This window comes from Schistocerca piceifrons, unplaced genomic scaffold (genome assembly GCF_021461385.2).
Source record: "Schistocerca piceifrons isolate TAMUIC-IGC-003096 unplaced genomic scaffold, iqSchPice1.1 HiC_scaffold_2514, whole genome shotgun sequence".
Classification (NCBI taxonomy): domain Eukaryota; kingdom Metazoa; phylum Arthropoda; class Insecta; order Orthoptera; family Acrididae; genus Schistocerca; species Schistocerca piceifrons.
The window spans coordinates 685272-704965 of NW_025728459.1; positions in this window are offsets into that span (position 1 = coordinate 685272).

Genomic DNA, 19694 nt, shown 5'->3' on the forward strand with positions numbered 1-19694 from the left:
GAAAACACGCAAGACATGTAGTAAAGCAGTAGGACACATTTTGTGGTGTCTGACGAGCTGCGCACTCTGTAGGTGGGTGTAGATACTATGTATCATTCTCCCAACATATTAAGAAAAGTGATTTCATAATAGCATTGGCGGAGACTACACACGATTCTGAATTGTTGCTAAATAATATGAAAACACGCAAGACATGTAGTAAAGCAGTAGGACACATTTTGTGGTGTGGAACGAGCAGCGCACTCTGTAGGTGGGCGTAGATACTATGTATCATTCTCCCAACATATTAAGAAAAGTGATTTCATAATAGCATTGGCGGAGACTACACACGATTCTGAATTGTTGCTAAATAATATGAGAACACGCAAGACATGTAGTAAAGCAGTAGGACACATTTTGTGGTGTGGGTCGAGCTGCGCACTCTGTAGGTGGGCGTAGAATCTATGTATCACTATCCCAAAATATTAAGAATAACGATTTCGGAATAGCATTGGCGGAGACTACACACGATTCTGAATTGTTGCTAAATAATATGAAAACATGCAAGACATGTAGTACAGCAGTAGGACACATTTTGTGGTGTCTGACGAGCTGCGCACTCTGTAGGTGGGCGCAGATACTATGTATCATTCTCCCAAAATATTAAAAATAACGATTTCGGAATAGCATTGGCGGAGACTACACACGATTCTGAATTGTTGCTAAATAATATAAAACACGCAAGACATGTAGTAAAGCAGTAGGACACATTTTGTGGTGTGGAACGAGCAGCGCACTCTGTAGGTGGGCGTAGATACTATGTATCATTCTCCCAAAATACTAAGAATAACGATTTCGGAATAGCATTGGCGGAGACTACACACGATTCTGAATTGTTGCTAAATAATATGAAAACACGCAAGACATGTAGTAAAGCAGTAGGACACATTTTGTGGTGTCTGACGAGCTGCGCACTCTGTAGGTGGGCGTAGATACTATGTATCATTCTCCCAAAATACTAAGAATAACGATTTCGGAATAGCATTGGCGGAGACTACACACGATTCTGAATTGTTGCTAAATAATATGAGAACACGCAAGACATGTAGTAAAGCAGTAGGACACATTTTGTGGTGTGGAACGAGCAGCGCACTCTGTAGGTGGGCGTAGATACTATGTATCATTCTCCCAACATATTAAGAAAAGTGATTTCATAATAGCATTGGCGGAGACTACACACGATTCTGAATTGTTGCTAAATAATATGAAAACACGCAAGACATGTAGTAAAGCAGTAGGACACATTTTGTGGTGTGGAACGAGCAGCGCACTCTGTAGGTGGGCGTAGATACTATGTATCATTCTCCCAACATATTAAGGAAAGTGATTTCATAATAGCATTGGCGGAGACTACACACGATTCTGAATTGTTGCTAAATAATATGAGAACACGCAAGACATGTAGTAAAGCAGTAGGACACATTTTGTGGTGTGGGTCGAGCTGCGCACTCTGTAGGTGGGCGTAGAATCTATGTATCACTATCCCAAAATATTAAGAATAACGATTTCGGAATAGCATTGGCGGAGACTACACACGATTCTGAATTGTTGCTAAATAATATGAAAACATGCAAGACTTGTAGTAAAGCAGTAGGACACATTTTGTGGTGTGGAACGAGCAGCGCACTCTGTAGGTGGGCGTAGATACTATGTATCATTCTCCCAAAATACTAAGAATAACGATATCGGAATAGCATTGGCGGAGACTACACACGATTCTGAATTGTTGCTAAATAATATGAAAACACGCAAGACATGTAGTAAAGCAGTAGGACACATTTTGTGGTGTGGAACGAGCAGCGCACTCTGTAGGTGGGCGTAGATACTATGTATCATTCTCCCAACATATTAAGAAAAGTGATTTCATAATAGCATTGGCGGAGACTACACACGATTCTGAATTGTTGCTAAATAATATGAGAACACGCAAGACATGTAGTAAAGCAGTAGGACACATTTTGTGGTGTGGGTCGAGCTGCGCACTCTGTAGGTGGGCGTAGAATCTATGTATCACTATCCCAAAATATTAAGAATAACGATTTCGGAATAGCATTGGCGGAGACTACACACGATTCTGAATTGTTGCTAAATAATATGAAAACACGCAAGACATGTAGTAAAGCAGTAGGACACATTTTGTGGTGTGGAACGAGCAGCGCACTCTGTAGGTGGGCGTAGATACTATGTATCATTCTCCCAACATATTAAGAAAAGTGATTTCATAATAGCATTGGCGGAGACTACACACGATTCTGAATTGTTGCTAAATAATATGAGAACACGCAAGACATGTAGTAAAGCAGTAGGACACATTTTGTGGTGTCTGACGAGCTGCGCACTCTGTAGGTGGGCGTAGATACTATGTATCATTCTCCCAACATATTAAGAAAAGTGATTTCATAATAGCATTGGCGGAGACTACACACGATTCTGAATTGTTGCTAAATAATATGAAAACACGCAAGACATGTAGTAAAGCAGTAGGACACATTTTGTGGTGTGGAACGAGCAGCGCACTCTGTAGGTGGGCGTAGATACTATGTATCATTCTCCCAACATATTAAGAAAAGTGATTTCATAATAGCATTGGCGGAGACTACACACGATTCTGAATTGTTGCTAAATAATATGAGAACACGCAAGACATGTAGTAAAGCAGTAGGACACATTTTGTGGTGTGGGTCGAGCTGCGCACTCTGTAGGTGGGCGTAGAATCTATGTATCACTATCCCAAAATATTAAGAATAACGATTTCGGAATAGCATTGGCGGAGACTACACACGATTCTGAATTGTTGCTAAATAATATGAAAACATGCAAGACTTGTAGTAAAGCAGTAGGACACATTTTGTGGTGTGGAACGAGCAGCGCACACTGTAGGTGGGCGTAGATACTATGTATCATTCTCCCAAAATACTAAGAATAACGATTTCGGAATAGCATTGGCGGAGACTACACACGATTCTGAATTGTTGCTAAATAATATGAAAACACGCAAGACATGTAGTAAAGCAGTAGGACACATTTTGTGGTGTCTGACGAGCAGCGCACTCTGTAGCTGTGCGCAGATACTATGTATCATTCTCCCAAAATATTAAGAATAACGATTTCGGAATAGCATTGGCGGAGACTACACACGATTCTGAATTGTTGCTAAATAATATGAAAACACGCAAGACATGTAGTAAAGCAGTAGGACACATTTTGTGGTGTGGAACGAGCAGCGCACTCTGTAGGTGGGCGTAGAATCTATGTATCACTATCCCAAAATATTAAGAAAAGTGATTTCATAATAGCATTGGCGGAGACTACACACGATTCTGAATTGTTGCTAAATAATATGAGAACACGCAAGACATGTAGTAAAGCAGTAGGACACATTTTGTGGTGTGGGTCGAGCTGCGCACTCTGTAGGTGGGCGTAGAATCTATGTATCACTATCCCAAAATATTAAGAATAACGATTTCGGAATAGCATTGGCGGAGACTACACACGATTCTGAATTGTTGCTAAATAATATGAAAACATGCAAGACTTGTAGTAAAGCAGTAGGACACATTTTGTGGTGTGGAACGAGCAGCGCACTCTGTAGGTGGGCGTAGATACTATGTATCATTCTCCCAAAATACTAAGAATAACGATTTCGGAATAGCATTGGCGGAGACTACACACGATTCTGAATTGTTGCTAAATAATATGAAAACACGCAAGACATGTAGTAAAGCAGTAGGACACATTTTGTGGTGTGGGACGAGCAGCGCACTCTGTAGGTGGGCGTAGATACTATGTATCATTCTCCCAAAATATTAAAAATAACGATTTCGGAATAGCATTGGCGGAGACTACACACGATTCTGAATTGTTGCTAAATAATATAAAACACTCAAGACGTGTAGTAAAGCAGTAGGACACATTTTGTGGTGTGGAACGAGCAGCGCACTCTGTAGGTGGGCGTAGATACTATGTATCATTCTCCCAAAATATTAAGAATAACGATTTCCGAATAGCATTGGCGGGGACTACACACGATTCTGAATTGGTGCTAAATAATATGAAAACACGCAAGACATGTAGTAAAGCAGTAGGACACATTTTGTGGTGTCTGAGGAGCAGCACACTCTGTAGGTGGGCGTAGATACTATGTATCATTCTGCCAAAATATTAAGAATAACGATTTCGGAATAGCATTGGCGGAGACTACACACGATTATGAATTGTTGCTAAATAATATGAAAACACGCAAGACACGTAGTAAAGCAGGAGGACACATTTTGTGGTGTCTGACGAGCAGCGCACTCTGTAGGTGGGCGCAGATACTATGTATCATTCTCCCAAAATATTAAGAATAACGATTTCCGAATAGCATTGGCGGGGACTACACACGATTCTGAATTGGTGCTAAATAATATGAAAACACGCAAGACATGTAGTAAAGCAGTAGGACACATTTTGTGGTGTCTGACGAGCAGCGCACTCTGTAGGTGGGCGTAGATACTATGTATCATTCTCCCAAAATATTAAGAATAACGATTTCCGAATAGCATTGGCGGGGACTACACACGATTCTGAATTGGTGCTAAATAATATGAAAACACGCAAGACATGTAGTAAAGCAGTAGGACACATTTTGTGGTGTCTGAGGAGCAGCACACTCTGTAGGTGGGCGTAGATACTATGTATCATTCTGCCAAAATATTAAGAATAACGATTTCGGAATAGCATTGGCGGAGACTACACACGATTCTGAATTGTTGCTAAATAATATGAAAACACGCAAGACACGTAGTAAAGCAGGAGGACACATTTTGTGGTGTCTGACGAGCAGCGCACTGTGTAGGTGGGCGTAGATACTATGTATCATTCTCCCAAAATATTAAAAATACCGATTTCGGAATAGCATTGGCGGAGACTACACACGATTCTGAATTGTTGCTAAATAATATAAAACACGCAAGACATGTAGTAAAGCAGTAGGACACATTTTGTGGTGTGGAACGAGCAGCGCACTCTGTAGGTGGGCGTAGATACTATGTATCATTCTCCCAAAATATTAAGAATAACGATTTCCGAATAGCATTGGCGGGGACTACACACGATTCTGAATTGGTGCTAAATAATATGAAAACACGCAAGACATGTAGTAAAGCAGTAGGACACATTTTGTGGTGTCTGAGGAGCAGCACACTCTGTAGGTGGGCGTAGATACTATGTATCATTCTCCCAAAATAATAAGAATAACGATTTCGGAATAGCATTGGCGGAGACTACACACGATTATGAATTGTTGCTAAATAATATGAAAACACGCAAGACACGTAGTAAAGCAGGAGGACACATTTTGTGGTGTCTGACGAGCAGCGCACTCTGTAGGTGGGCGTAGATACTATGTATCATTCTCCCAAAATATTAAAAATAACGATTTCGGAATAGCATTGGCGGAGACTACACACGATTCTGAATTGTTGCTAAATAATATAAAACACGCAAGACATGTAGTAAAGCAGTAGGACACATTTTGTGGTGTGGAACGAGCAGCGCACTCTGTAGGTGGGCGTAGATACTATGTATCATTCTCCCAAAATATTAAGAATAACGATTTCCGAATAGCATTGGCGGGGACTACACACGATTCTGAATTGGTGCTAAATAATATGAAAACACGCAAGACATGTAGTAAAGCAGTAGGACACATTTTGTGGTGTCTGAGGAGCAGCACACTCTGTAGGTGGGCGTAGATACTATGTATCATTTTCCCAAAATATTAAAAATAACGATTTCGGAATAGCATTGGCGGAGACTACACACGATTCTGAATTGTTGCTAAATAATATAAAACACGCAAGACATGTAGTAAAGCAGTAGGACACATTTTGTGGTGTGGAACGAGCTGCGCACTCTGTAGGTGGGCGTAGATACTATGTATCATCCTCCCAAAATATTAAGAATAACGATTTCGGAATAGCATTGGCGGGGACTACACACGATTCTGAATTGGTGCTATATAATATGAAAACACGCAAGACATGTAGTAATGCAGTAGGACACATTTTGTGGTGTCTGAGGAGCAGCACACTCTGTAGGTGGGCGTAGATACTATGTATCATTCTCCCAAAATATTAAGAATAACGATTTCGGAATAGCATTGGCGGAGACTACACACGATTCTGAATTGTTGCTAAATAATATGAAAACACGCAAGACCCGTAGTAAAGCAGTAGGACACATTTTGTGGTGTCTGAGGAGCAGCACACTCTGTAGGTGGGCGTAGATGCTATGTATCATTCTCCCAAAATATTAAAAATAACGATTTCGGAATAGCATTGGCGGAGACTACACACGATTCTGAATTGTTGCTAAATAATATAAAACACTCAAGACGTGTAGTAAAGCAGTAGGACACATTTTGTGGTGTGGAACGAGCAGCGCACTATGTAGGTGGGCGTAGATACTATGTATCATTCTCCCAAAATATTAAGAATAACGATTTGGGAATAGCATTGGCGGGGACTACACACGATTCTGAATTGGTGCTAAATAATATGAAAACACGCAAGACATGTAGTAAAGCAGTAGGACACATTTTGTGGTGTGGAACGAGCAGCACACTCTGTAGGTGGGCGTAGATACTATGTATCATTCTCCCAAAATATTGAGAATAACGATTTCGGAATAGCATTGGCGGGGACTACACACGATTCTGAATTGGTGCTAAATAATATGAAAACACGCAAGACATGTAGTAATGCAGTAGGACACATTTTGTGGTGTCTGAGGAGCAGCACACTCTGTAGGTGGGCGTAGATACTATGTATCATTCTCCCAAAATATTAAGAATAACGATTTCGGAATAGCATTGGCGGAGACTACACACGATTCTGAATTGTTGCTAAATAATATGAAAACACGCAAGACATGTAGTAAAGCAGTAGGACACATTTTGTGGTGTCTGAGGAGCAGCACACTCTGTAGGTGGGCGTAGATACTATGTATCATTCTCCCAAAATATTAAAAATAACGATTTCGGAATAGCATTGGCGGAGACTACACACGATTCTGAATTGTTGCTAAATAATATAAAACACGCAAGACATGTAGTAAAGCAGTAGGACACATTTTGTGGTGTGGAACGAGCAGCGCACTCTGTAGGTGGGCGTAGATACTATGTATCATTCTCCCAAAATATTAAGAATAACGATTTCCGAATAGCATTGGCGGGGACTACACACGATTCTGAATTGTTGCTAAATAATATGATAACACGCAAGACATGTAGTAAAGCAGTAGGACACATTTTGTGGTGTCTGAGGAGCAGCACACTTTGTAGGTGGGCGTAGATACTATGTATCATTCTCCCAAAATATTAAAAATAACGATTTCGGAATAGCATTGGCGGAGACTACACACGATTCTGAATTGTTGCTAAATAATATGAAAACACGCAAGACATGTAGTAAAGCAGTAGGACACATTTTGTGGTGTGGAACGAGCTGCGCACTCTGTAGGTGGGCGCAGATACTATGTATCATTCTCCCAAAATATTAAAAATAACGATTTGGGAATAGCATTGGCGGAGACTACACACGATTCTGAATTGTTGCTAAATAATATAAAACACGCAAGACATGTAGTAAAGCAGTAGGACACATTTTGTGGTGTGGAACGAGCAGCGCACTCTGTAGGTGGGCGTAGATACTATGTATCATTCTCCCAAAATATTAAGAATAACGATTTCGGAAAAAGCATTGGCGGGGACTACACACGATTCTGAATTGGTGCTAAATAATATGAAAACACGCAAGACATGTAGTAAAGCAGTAGGACACATTTTGTGGTGTCTGAGGAGCAGCACACTTTGTAGGTGGGCGTAGATACTATGTATCATTCTCCCAAAATATTGAGAATAACGATTTCGGAATAGCATTGGCGGAGACTACACACGATTCTGAATTGTTGCTAAATAATATGAAAATACGCAAGACATGTAGTAAAGCAGTAGGACACATTTCGTGGTGTGGGTCGAGCTGCGCACTCTGTAGGTGGGCGTAGATACTATGTATCATTCTCCCAAAATATTAAGAATAACGATTTCGGAATAGCATTGGCGGAGACTACACACGATTCTGAATTGTTGCTAAATAATATGAAAACACGCAAGACATGTAGTAAAGCAGTAGGACACATTTTGTGGTGTGGAACGAGCAGCGCACTCTGTAGGTGGGCGTAGATACTATGTATCATTCTCCCAAAATATTAAGAATAACGATTTCGGAATAGCACTGGCGGAGACTACACACGATTCTGAATTGTTGCTAAATAGTATGAAAACACGCAAGACATGTAGTAAAGCAGTAGGACACATTTTGTGGTGTGGAACGAGCGGCGCACTCTGTAGGTGGGCGTAGATACTATGTATCATTCTCCCAAAATACTAAGAATAACGATTTCGGGATAGCATTGGCGGAGACTACACACGATTCTGAATTGTTGCTAAATAATATGAAAACACGCAATACATGTAGTAAAGCAGTAGGACACATTTTGTGGTGTGGAACGAGCAGCGCACTCTGTAGGTGGGCGTAGATACTATGTATCATTCTCCCAAAATATTAAGAATAACGATTTCGGAATAGCACTGGCGGAGACTACACACGATTCTGAATTGTTGCTAAATAGTATGAAAACACGCAAGACATGTAGTAAAGCAGTAGGACACATTTTGTGGTGTGGAACGAGCAGCGCACTCTGTAGGTGGGCGCAGATACTATGTATCATTCTCCCAAAATATTAAGAATAACGATTTCGGAATAGCATTGGCGGGGACTACTCACGATTCTGAATTGTTGCTAAATAATATGAAAACACGCAAGACATGTAGTAAAGCAGTATAACACATTTTGTGGTGTGAGACGAGCAGCGCACTCTGTAGGTGGGCGTAGATACTATGTATCATTCTCCCAGAATATTAAGAATAACGATTTCGGAATAGCATTGGCGGAGACTACACACGATTCTGAATTGTTGCTAAATAATATGAAAACACGCAAGACATGTAGTAAAGCAGTAGGACACATTTTGTGGTGTGAGACGAGCAGCGCACTCTGTAGGTGGGCGTAGATACTATGTTTCATTCTCCCAAAATATTAAGAATAACGATTTCATAATAGCATTGGCGGAGACTACACACGATTCTGAATTGTTGCTAAATAATATGAAAACACGCAAGACATGTAGTAAAGCAGTAGGACACATTTTGTGGTGCGGGACGAGCAGCGCACTCTGTAGGTGGGCGTAGATACTATGTATCATTCTCCCAAAATATTAAGAATAACGATTTCGGAATAGCATTGTCGGAGACTACACACTATTCTGAATTGTTGCTAAATAATATGAAAACACGCAAGACATGTAGTAAAGCAGTAGGACACATTTTGTGGTGCGGGACGAGCAGAGCACTCTGTAGGTGGGCGTAGATACTATGTATCATTCTCCCAAAATATTAAAAATACTAATTTAATAGTAGCATTTTCGGAGACTACACACGATTTTGAATTGTTGCTAAATAATATGAAAACACGCAAGACATGTAGTAAAGCAGTAGGACACATTTTGTGGTATGGAACGAGCAACGCACTCTGTAGGTGGGCGTAGATACTATGTATCATTCTCCCAAAATATTGAAAATACTGATTTCAGAGTAGCATTTTCGGAGACTACACACGATTCTTAATTGTTGCTAAATAATATGAAAACACGCAAGACATGTAGTAAAGCAGTAAGACACATTTTGTGGTATGGAACGAGCAGCGCACTCTGTAGGTGGGCGTAGATACTATGTATCATTCTCCCAAAATATTAAGAATAACGATTTCGGAATAGCATTGGCGGAGACTACACACGTTTCTCAATTGTTGCTAAATAATATGAAAACACGCAAGACATGTAGCAAAGCAGTAGGACACATTTTGTGGTATGGAACGAGCAGCGCACTCTGTAGGTGGGCGTAGATACTATGTATCATTCTCCCAAAATATTAAAAATACTGATTTCATAGTAGCATTTTCGGAGACTACATACGATTCTGAATTGTTTCTAAATAATATGAAAACACGCAAGACATGTAGTAAAGCAGTAGGACACATTTTGCGGTATGGAACGAGCTGTGCACTCTGTAGGTGGGCGCAGATACTATGTATCATTCTCCCAAAATATTAAGAATAACGATTTCGGAATAGCATTGGCGGAGACTAACACGTTTCTGAATTGTTGCTAAATAATATTAAATCACGCAAGACATGTAGTAAAGCTGTAGGACACATTTTGTGGTATGGAACGAGCAGCGCACTCTGTAGGTGGGCGTAGATACTATGTATCATTCTCCCAAAATATTAAAAATACTGATTTCATAATAGCTTTGGCGGAGACTACACACGATTCTGAATTGTTGCTAAATAATATGAAAACACGCAAGACATGTAGTAAAGCAGTAGGACACATTTTGTGGTATGGAACGAGCAGCGCACTCTGTAGGTGGGCGTAGATACTATGTATCATTCTCCCAAAATATTAAGAATAAGGATTTCGGAATAGCATTGGCGGAGACTACACACGGTTCTGAATTGTTTCTAAATAATATGAAAACACGCAAGACATGTAGTAAAGCAGTAGGACACATTTTGTGGTATGGAATGAGCAGCGCACTCTGTAGGTGGGCGTAGATACTATGTATCATTCTCCCAAAATATTAAGAATAAGGATTTCGGAATAGCATTGGCGGAGACTACACACGATTCTGAATTGTTGCTAAATAATGTGAAAACACGCAAGACATGTAGTAGAGCAGTAGGACACATTTTGTGGTGTGGGACGGGCTGCGTACTCTGTAGGTGGACGCAGATACTATGTATCATTCTCCCAAAATATTAAGAATAACGACTTCGGAATAGCACTGGCGGAGACTAACACGTTTCTGAATTGTTGCTAAATAATATTAAATCACGCAAGACATGTAGTAAAGCTGTAGGACACATTTTGTGGTATGGAACGAGCAGCGCACTCTGTAGGTGGGCGTAGATACTATGTATCATTCTCCCAAAATATTAAAAATACTGATTTCATAGTAGCATTTTCGGAGACTACTAACGATTCTGAATTGTTGCTAAATAATATGAAAACACGCAAGATATGTAGTAAAGCAGTAGGACACATTTTGCGGTATGGAACGAGCAGCGCACTCTGTAGGTGGGCGTAGATACAATGTATCATTCTCCCAAAGTATTAAGAATAACGATTTCGGAATAGCATTGGCTTAGACTACACACGGTTCTGAATTGTTGCTAAATAATATGAAAACACGAAAGACATGTAGTAAAGCAGTAGGACACTTTTTGTGGTATGGAACGAGCAGCGCACTCTGTAGGTGGGCGTAGATACTATGTATCATTCTCCCATAATATTAAGAATACTGATTTCATAATAGCTTTGGCGGAGACTACACACGATTCTGAATTGTTGCTAAATAATATGAAAACACGCAAGACATGTAGTAAAGCAGTAGGACACATTTTGTGGTATGGAACGAGCAGCACACTCTGTAGGTGGGCGTAGATACAATGTATCATTCTCCCAAAATCTTTAAGAATAACGATTTCGGAATAGCATTGGCTTAGACTACACACGGTTCTGAATTGTTGCTAAATAATATGAAAACACGCAAGACATGTAGTAAAGCAGTAAGACACATTTTGTGGTATGGAACGAGCAGCGCACTCTGTAGGTGGGCGTAGATACAATGTATCATTCTCCCAAAATATTAAGAATAACGATTTCGGAATAGCATTGGCTTAGACTACACACGGTTCTGAATTGTTGCTAAATAATATGAAAACACGCAAGACATGTAGTAAAGCAGTAGGACACATTTTGTGGTTTGGAACGAGCAGCGCACTCTGTAGGTGGGCGTAGATACTATGTATCATTCTCCCAAAAAATTAAGAATACTGATTTCATAATAGCTTTGGCGGAGACTACACACGATTCTGAATTGTTGCTAAATAATATGAAAACACGCAAGACATGTAGTAAAGCAGTAGGTCACATTTTGTGGTGTGAGACGAGCAGCGCACTCTGTAGGTGGGCGTAGATACTATGTATCATTCTCCCAAAATATTAAGAATAACGATTTCGGAATAGCATTGGCGGAGACTACACACGTTTCTCAATTGTTGCTAAATAATACGAAAACACGCAAGACATGTAGCAAAGCAGTAGGACACATTTTGTGGTATGGAACGAGCAGCGCACTCTGTAGGTGGGCGTAGATACTATGTATCATTCTCCCAAAATATTAAAAATACTGATTTCATAGTAGCATTTTCGGAGACTACATACGATTCTGAATTGTTTCTAAATAATATGAAAACACGCAAGACATGTAGTAAAGCAGTAGGACACATTTTGCGGTATGGAACGAGCAGCGCACTCTGTAGGTGGGCGTAGATACAATGTATCATTCTCCCAAAATATTAAGAATAACGATTTCGGAATAGCATTGGCTTAGACTACACACGGTTCTGAATTGTTGGTAAATAATATGAAAACAGGAAAGACATGTAGTAAAGCAGTAGGACACATTTTGTGGTATGGAACGAGCAGCGCACTCTGTAGGTGGGCGTAGATACTATGTATCATTCTCCCAAGATATTAAGAATACTGATTTCATAATAGCTTTGGCGGAGACTACACACGATTCTGAATTGTTGCTAAATAATATGAAAACACGCAAGACATGTAGTAAAGCAGTAGGACACATTTTGTGGTATGGAACGAGCAGCGCACTCTGTAGGTGGGCGTAGATACTATGTATCATTCTCCCAAAATATTAAGAATAAGGATTTCGGAATAGCATTGGCGGAGACTACACACGGTTCTGAATTGTTTCTAAATAATATGAAAACACGCAAGACATGTAGTAAAGCAGTAGGACACATTTTGTGGTATGGAATGAGCAGCGCACTCTGTAGGTGGGCGTAGATACTATGTATCATTCTCCCAAAATATTAAGAATAAGGATTTCGGAATAGCATTGGCGGAGGCTACACACGATTCTGAATTGTTGCTAAATAATGTGAAAACACGCAAGACATGTAGTAGAGCAGTAGGACACATTTTGTGGTGTGGGACGGGCTGCGTACTCTGTAGGTGGACGCAGATACTATGTATCATTCTCCCAAAATATTAAGAATAACGATTTCGGAACGGCTTTGGCGGAAAGAAGGCACGATTCTGATTTCGTGCATTATAATATGAACAGACGTGTGAGTGGTAGTAAAGCAGTAGGCTACATTTCGTCGTGTACGACGTGCAGCGCACGCTGAATCTAGCCGCGGATACCATGTATCATTCTCCCAAAATTTTACGAATAACGATTTCGCAATAGCATTGGCGGAAAGAAGGCACGATTCTGATTTCGTGCATTATAATATGAACAGACGTGTGAGTGGTAGTAAAGCAGTAGGCTACATTTCGTGGTGTACGACGTGCAGCGCACGCTGAAGCTAGCCGCGGATACTATGTAACATTCTCCCAAAATGTTACGAATAACGATTTCGGAACGGCATTGGCGGAAAGAACGCACGATTCTGATTTCGTGCATTATTATATGAACTGACGTGTGAGTGGTAGTAAAGCAGTAGGCTACATTTCGTGGTGTACGACGTGCAGGGCACCCTGGAGCAAGCGGCGTATACTATGTATCATTCTCCCAAAATGTTACGAATAACGATTTCGCAATAGCATTGGCGGAAAGAAGGCACGATTCTGATTTCGTGCATTATAATATGAACAGACGTGTGAGTGGTAGTAAAGCAGTACGCTACATTTCGTGGTGTACGACGTGCAGCGCACGCTGAAGCTAGCCGCGGATACTATGTAACATTCTCCCAAAATGTTACGAATAACGATTTCGGAACGGCATTGGCGGAAAGAACGCACGATTCTGATTTCGTGCATTATTATATGAACTGACGTGTGAGTGGTAGTAAAGCAGTAGGCTACATTTCGTGGTGTACGACGTGCAGGGCACCCTGGAGCAAGCGGCGTATACTATGTATCATTCTCCCAAAATGTTACGAATAACGATTTCGCAATAGCATTGGCGGAAAGAAGGCACGATTCTGATTTCGTGCATTATAATATGAACAGACGTGTGAGTGGTAGTAAAGCAGTAGGCTACATTTCGTGGTGTACGACGTCCAGCGCACGCTGAAGCTAGCCGCGGATACTATGTATCATTTCCCCAAAATGTTACGAATAACGATATCGCAATAGCATTGGCGGAAAGAAGGCACGATTCTGATTTCGTGCATTATAATATGAACAGACGTGTGAGTGGTAGTAAAGCAGTAGGCTACATTTCGTGGTGTACGACGTGCAGCGCACGCTGAAGCTAGCCGCGGATACTATGTATCATTCTCCCAAAATGTTACGAATAACGATTTCGGAACGGCATTGGCGGAAAGAACGCACGATTCTGATTTCGTGCATTATAATATGAACAGACGTGTGAGTGGTAGTAAAGCAGTAGGCTACATTTCGTGGTGTACGACGTCCAGCGCACGCTGAAGCTAGCCGCGGATACTATGTATCATTTCCCCAAAATGTTACGAATAACGATTTCGCAATAGCATTGGCGGAAAGAAGCCACGATTCTGATTTCGTGCATTATAATATGAACAGACGTGTGAGTGGTAGTAAAGCAGTAGGCTACATTTTGTGGTGTACGACGTGCAGCGCACGCTGAAGCTAGCCGCGGATACTATGTATCATTCTCCCAAAATGTTACGAATAACGATTTCGGAACGGCATTGGCGGAAAGAACGCACGATTCTGATTTCGTGCATTATAATATGAACAGACGTGTGAGTGGTAGTAAAGCAGTAGGCTACATTTCGTGGTGTACGACGTGCAGCGCACGCTGAAGCTAGCCGCGGATACTATGTATCATTCTCCCAAAATGTTACGAATAACGATTTCGGAACGGCATTGGCGGAAAGAACGCACGATTCTGATTTCGTGCATTATTATATGAACTGACGTGTGAGTGGTAGTAAAGCAGTAGGCTACATTTCGTGGTGTACGACGTGCAGGGCACCCTGGAGCAAGCGGCGTATACTATGTATCATTCTCCCAAAATGTTACGAATAACGATTTCGCAATAGCATTGGCGGAAAGAAGCCACGATTCTGATTTCGTGCATTATAATATGAACAGACGTGTGAGTGGTAGTAAAGCAGTAGGCTACATTTTGTGGTGTACGACGTGCAGCGCACGTTGAAGCTAGCCGCGGATACCATGTATCATTCTCCCACAATGTTACGAATAACGATTTCGCAATAGCATTGGCGGAAAGAAGGCACGATTCTGATTTCGTGCATTATAATATGAACAGACGTGTGAGTGGTAGTAAAGCAGTAGGCTACATTTCGTGGTGTACAACGTCCAGCGCACGCTGAAGCTAGCCGCGGATACTATGTATCATTTCCCCAAAATGTTACGAATAACGATATCGCAATAGCATTGGCGGAAAGAAGGCACGATTCTGATTTCGTGCATTATAATATGAACAGACGTGTGAGTGGTAGTAAAGCAGTAGGCTACATTTCGTGGTGTACGACGTGCAGCGCACGCTGAAGCTAGCCGCGGATACTATGTATCATTCTCCCAAAATGTTACGAATAACGATCTCGGAACGGCTTTGACGGAAAGAAGGCACAATTCTGATTTCGTGCATTATAATATGAACAGACGTGTGAGTGGTAGTAAAGCAGTAGGCTACATTTCGTCGTCTACGACGTGCAGCGCACGCTGAATCTAGCCGCGGATACCATGTATCATTCTCCCAAAATGTTACGAATAACGATTTCGCAATAGCATTGGCGGAAAGAAGGCACTATTCTGATTTCGTGCATTATAATATGAACAGACGTGTGAGTGGTAGTAAAGCAGTAGGCTACATTTCGTGGTGTACAACGTCCAGCGCACGCTGAAGCTAGCCGCGGATACCATGTATCATTCTCCCACAATGTTACGAATAACGATTTCGCAATAGCATTGGCGGAAAGAAGGCACGATTCTGATTTCGTGCATTATAATATGAACAGACGTGTGAGTGGTAGTAAAGCAGTAGGCTACATTTCGTGGTGTACAACGTCCAGCGCACGCTGAAGCTAGCCCCGGATACTATGTATCATTCTCCCGAAATGTTACGAATAACGATCTTGGAACGGCTTTGGCGGAAAGAAGGCACGATTCTGATTTCGTGCATTATAATATGAACAGACGTGTGAGTGGTAGTAAAGCAGTAGGCTACATTTCGTGGTGTACGACGTGCAGCGCACGCTGAAGCTAGCCGCGGATACCATGTATCATTCTCCCACAATGTTACGAATAACGATTTCGCAATAGCATTGGCGGAAAGAAGGCACGATTCTGATTTCGTGCATTATAATATGAACAGACGTTATAGCGGTAGTAAAGCAGTAGGCTACATTTCGTGGTGTACAACGTCCAGCGCACGCTGAAGCTAGCCGCGGATACTATGTATCATTTCCCCAAAATGTTACGAATAACGATTTCGCAAGAGCATTGGCGGAAAGAAGGCACGATTCTGATTTCGTGCATTATAATATGAACAGACGTGTGAGTGGTAGTAAAGCAGTAGGCTACATTTCGTCGTGTACGACGTGCAGCGCACGTTGAAGCTAGCCGCGGATACCATGTATCATTCTCCCACAATGTTACGAATAACGATATCGCAATAGCATTGGCGGAAAGAAGGCACGATTCTGATTTCGTGCATTATAATATGAAGAGACGTGTGAGTGGTAGTAAAGCAGTGGGCTACATTTCGTGGTGTACGACGTGCAGCGCACGCTGAAGCTAGCCGCGGATACTATGTATCATTTCCCCAAAATGTTACGAATAACGATTTCGCAAGAGCATTGGCGGAAAGAAGGCACGATTCTGATTTCGTGCATTATAATATGAACAGACGTGTGAGTGGTAGTAAAGCAGTAGGCTACATTTTGTGGTGTACGACATGCAGCGCACGTTGAAGCTAGCCGCGGATACCATGTATCATTCTCCCACAATGTTACGAATAACGATTTCGCAATAGCATTGGCGGAAAGAAGGCACGATTCTGATTTCGTGCATTATAATATGAACAGACGTGTGAGTGGTAGTAAAGCAGTAGGCTACATTTCGTGGTGTACAACGTCCAGCGCACGCTGAAGCTAGCCGCGGATACTATGTATCATTTCCCCAAAATGTTACGAATAACGATTTCGCAAGAGCATTGGCGGAAAGAAGGCACGATTCTGATTTCGTGCATTATAATATGAACAGACGTGTGAGTGGTAGTAAAGCAGTAGGCTATATTTCATGGTGTACGACGTGCAGCGCACGCTGAAGCTAGCCGCGGATCCTATGTATCATTGTCCCTAAATGTTACGAATAACGATCTCGGAACGGCTTTGGCGGAAAGAAGGCACGATTCTGATTTCGTGCATTATAATATGAACAGACGTGTGAGTGGTAGTAAAGCAGTAGGCTACATTTTGTGGTGTACGACGTGCAGCGCACGTTGAAGCTAGCCGCGGATACCATGTATCATTCTCCCACAATGTTACGAATAACGATATCGCAATAGCATTGGCGGAAAGAACGCACGATTCTGATTTCGTGCATTATAATATGAAGAGACGTGTGAGTGGTAGTAAAGCAGTGGGCTACATTTCGTGGTGTACGACGTGCAGCGCACGCTGAAGCTAGCCGCGGATACTATGTATCATTTCCCCAAAATGTTACGAATAACGATTTCGCAAGAGCATTGGCGGAAAGAAGGCACGATTCTGATTTCGTGCATTATAATATGAACAGACGTGTGAGTGGTAGTAAAGCAGTAGGCTACATTTCGTGGTGTACGACGTGCAGCGCACGCTGAAGCTAGCCGCGGATACTATGTATCATTCTCCCAAAATGTTACGAATAACGATCTCGGAAGGGCTTTGGCGGAAAGAAGGCACGATTCTGATTTCGTGCATTATAATATGAACAGACATGTGAGTGGTAGTAAAGCAGTAGGCTACATTTCGTCGTGTACGACGTGCAGCGCACGCTGAATCTAGCCGCGGATACCATGTATCATTCTCCCAAAATGTTACGAATAACGATTTCGCAATAGCATTGGCGGAAAGAAGGCACGATTCTGATTTCGTGCATTATAATATGAACAGACGTGTGAGTGGTAGTAAAGCAGTAGGCTACATTTCGTGGTGTACGACGTGCAGCGCACGCTGAAGCTAGCCGCGGATACTATGTATCATTCTCCCAAAATGTTACGAATAACGATTTCGGAACGGCATTGGCGGAAAGAACGCACGATTCTGATTTCGTGCATTATAATATGAACAGACGTGTGAGTGGTAGTAAAGCAGTAGGCTACATTTCGTGGTGTACGACGTCCAGCGCACGCTGAAGATAGCCGCGGATACTATGTATCATTTCCCCAAAATGTTACGAATAACGATATCGCAATAGCATTGGCGGAAAGAAGGCACGATTCTGATTTCGTGCATTATAATATGAACAGACGTGTGAGTGGTAGTAAAGCAGTAGGCTACATTTCGTGGTGTACGACGTGCAGCGCACGCTGAAGCTAGCCGCGGATACTATGTATCATTCTCCCAAAATGTTACGAATAACGATTTCGGAACGGCATTGGCGGAAAGAACGCACGATTCTGATTTCGTGCATTATTATATGAACTGACGTGTGAGTGGTAGTAAAGCAGTAGGCTACATTTCGTGGTGTACGACGTGCAGGGCACGCTGAAGCTAGCCGCGGATACTATGTATCATTCTCCCAAAATGTTACGAATAACGATTTCGGAACGGCATTGGCGGAAAGAACGCACGATTCTAATTTCGTGCATTATTATATGAACTGACGTGTGAGTGGTAGTAAAGCAGTAGGCTACATTTCGTGGTGTACGACGTCCAGCGCACGCTGAAGCTAGCCGCGGATACCATGTATCATTCTCCCAAAATGTTACGAATAACGATTTCGGAACAGCATTGGCGGAAAGAAGGCACGATTCTGATTTCGTGCATTATAATATGAACAGACGTGTGAGTGGTAGTAAAGCAGTAGGCTACATTTCGTGGTGTACGACGTCCAGCGCACGCTGAAGCTAGCCGCGGATACTATGTATCATTTCCCCAAAATGTTACGAATAACGATATCGCAATAGCATTGGCGGAAAGAAGGCACGATTCTGATCTCGTGCATTATAATATGAACAGACGTGTGAGTGGTAGTAAAGCAGTAGGCTACATTTCGTGGTGTACGACGTGCAGCGCACGCTGAAGCTAGCCGCGGATACTATGTATCATTCTCCCAAAATGTTACGAATAACGATTTCGGAACGGCATTGGCGGAAAGAACGCACGATTCTGATTTCGTGCATTATAATATGAACAGACGTGTGAGTGGTAGTAAAGCAGTAGGCTACATTTCGTGGTGTACGACGTCCAGCGCACGCTGAAGCTAGCTGCGGATACTATGTATCATTTCCCCAAAATGTTACGAATAACGAT